The 2595-nt window shown below is 43.4% G+C and overlaps 1 non-coding gene across 1 annotated transcript; it reads right to left on the bottom strand.

Moving 5' to 3' along the window:
* Positions 1 to 1641: 1641 nt before the first annotated feature.
* Positions 1642 to 1701, bottom strand: LOC116529869. The gene has a single exon (XR_004259717.1). It is a non-coding gene; the product is annotated as a U7 small nuclear RNA (small nuclear RNA).
* Positions 1702 to 2595: the final 894 nt, after the last annotated feature.

The following is a 2595-nucleotide window of genomic DNA, read 5'->3' on the forward strand; positions in this document are numbered from 1 at the left end:
TTTTTTTTTTTTTTTTGAAAAAAGAGTCTCACTCTTTCACTCTGGCTGGAGTGCAGTGGTGCAATCTCAGCTCACTGCAACCTCCACCTCCCAGGTTCAAGCGATTCTCCTGCCTCAGCCTCCTGAGTAGCTGCACGTCACCATGCCCAGCTAATTTTTGTAATTTCAGTAGAGTCGGGGTTTCACCATGTTGGCCAGGATGGTCTTGATCTGACCTCGTGATCTGTCTACCTCGGCCTCCCACAGTTCTGGGATTACAGGCATGAGCCACCATGCCTGGCCAAGGTATCTCAATCTTAGAACTAAAAAAAATAATCTGTTGTAACTGTAATGGACATTGGCCATGCTTCTGGCTGTCCAGATGCCAAATTCCCCTATGTATAAGTCTTCTGGGGAGGCAGGGTCCTCTTCCTCTATAGTGGCTACAGAATGGGGTACCCATATTCCCAGCATGCCTTGCAGCCAGGGCACAGACCCATGTATGCACAGCACTCACCAATTATATGTACCCATAAAGAGCAGGAGCTGGTGAGATTCAGATGTGAGAACAGAGAGTAATTCTTATTGGTGACAATGGTACTAGCAATATCTGAGTCGAGCATGGGCAGCCAGACAGAATACACTGACTGGTGGTAACCAACGGCACAGCAGCGCCCTCACTGCCAATTCTGCAAATGAATGTTAGCCGAGGATCGGAGGCACTGCATCCCATTGTCCCTGCCCAGTTCCCAAGCCTGCTCCTCCAGCTGTCCCGGTGGTTCTCTGAGCCAACTAATGTATTTTCAATAATTTCCTTTCATGCTTACAGTTCTTTCTGTTGCAACTAACAAACCCAAAAGATCCAGGAACTCTTTGGTGGTTCATAAATTCTTCTGGTTTTAGTTATTTGTGCCAGGAGCGTGCATGGCTTACATGAGTCCAGTTGATAAAACATGTAATTCACTGGTGAGTCAGTGGTTAGTACATTCTGCATTAGTAGAGGAATTTTTCTACGCAGATTATTTACCACAAAAGCTTCATTAGGGCAGGTTTGCTTGCTTTAAATCATATCCTTCTGCAGGCAGTGCCTGGTATATAATAAGTATTCAATAAATACTTGCTGAGTACTGAGTGGACTAATAAATAACTTTTTAAATGCAAGAGACTATTACCTACTTTTTACTATGTCAAAATGTTACTGTTAAGATAACCTAACACAAAGAAGAAAACAAATTAGATGGGTTTTAGAGAGCCTCTACCTACTTGTGATTTGAGGAAGAACGCACTCAGAACAAAGCTTGCTGATGTTCTAACAACCACTTCAACTCAACAAATATTATTGATCCTTTCCTGGAGGTGCTCACAGTCAAGTTGGGGTTCTTCCATTTGCTTTCTGTGACTCCTGACCAAACTTGTAATCACTGTCATTCTGAGTTTCCTTATTGATAATAGAGATGATAACTTTTCCTTAAAGCATTGTTACCAAAATCAGAATGTTATCAACGCCCATTTCTTTTTGACTTTATTATTCTTGTTTCTACTCTCAGAATCTTCTGAATTCGGTTCAAAATACTCTGCATTATGCACTGAGTGAGTCATTGTGGTTACAAATGAGGAAAAGGCATGTTTCTTTTTCTTTTTTAATTAATTTTTTTTTAAATAAGGGGCTTTCCGGCAAAAACCAGAAAGCCTCCTAGACAAATTCTAAAAGGCATATTTCTAATCTCTAGGAATTGACCACATCATCAAGGAGACAAGTCATCTTGATGATGACCACATCATCAAGATAAGCCAAGGCGTCAGTAATTGTGGTTAGAGCAGTGACAGGTATTGCTAAGAAAGTGCAAAGGATGGGCTGGGCGTGATGGCTCACGCCTGCATTCCCAGCACTTTGGGAGACAAAGGAGGGTGGATCACGAGATCAGGAGACCAAGATCATCCTGGCCAACATGGTGAAAACCCATCTCTACTAAAAATAAAAATAAAAAAATTAGCCGGGCGTGGTGGCGTGTGGCTGTAATCCCAGCTACTTGGGAGGCTGAGGCAGGAGAATCACTTGAACCAGGGAGGTGGAGGTTGCAGTGAGCCGAGATCACGCCACTGCACTCTAGCCTGGGCAACAGAGCAAGATTCCATCTAAAAAAAAAAAAAAAGAAACTGCGAAGGAAAGGCCATTAATATCAGGAGAGGAGGCCACTGGGGAAGGACTCCTGGAGGATGTATCTAGTCACAGAGAAGGACAGTCAGGGAAAAGAGAAAGAAATGGACCTCCAAGAAAAATGAACTTCATGAGCAAAGGCAAACATGGAAGACAGCATTTCAAGTGTTTCTAGAAGGTGAAATTCAAGATGGGATTGGAAGGAAACCAAGTCTGCAAAGGGAGGTGGGTCAGATTGTGGACAACCGTGTATGTTAGGTAAGAAACATGGGACTGAGGGTAATAGGGAGCCCTAGAGGATTGTACACAGGTAGGCACTTTCAAGACCTCAGTCTGGCCATAGTATGGAGGATGACTATGGAACAGAGGCCAATTTGGAGGTTATCACCCTGATCCAGGGGGCTATTTTGGTGGCCCAAACTGGGAAAACGGTGGAAGAAATGAGATGAAAAAAAGCA

This window comes from Sapajus apella, unplaced genomic scaffold, assembly GCF_009761245.1.
Source record: "Sapajus apella isolate SASKATOON/1434 unplaced genomic scaffold, GSC_monkey_1.0 scaffold63, whole genome shotgun sequence".
Lineage (NCBI taxonomy): Eukaryota > Metazoa > Chordata > Mammalia > Primates > Cebidae > Sapajus > Sapajus apella.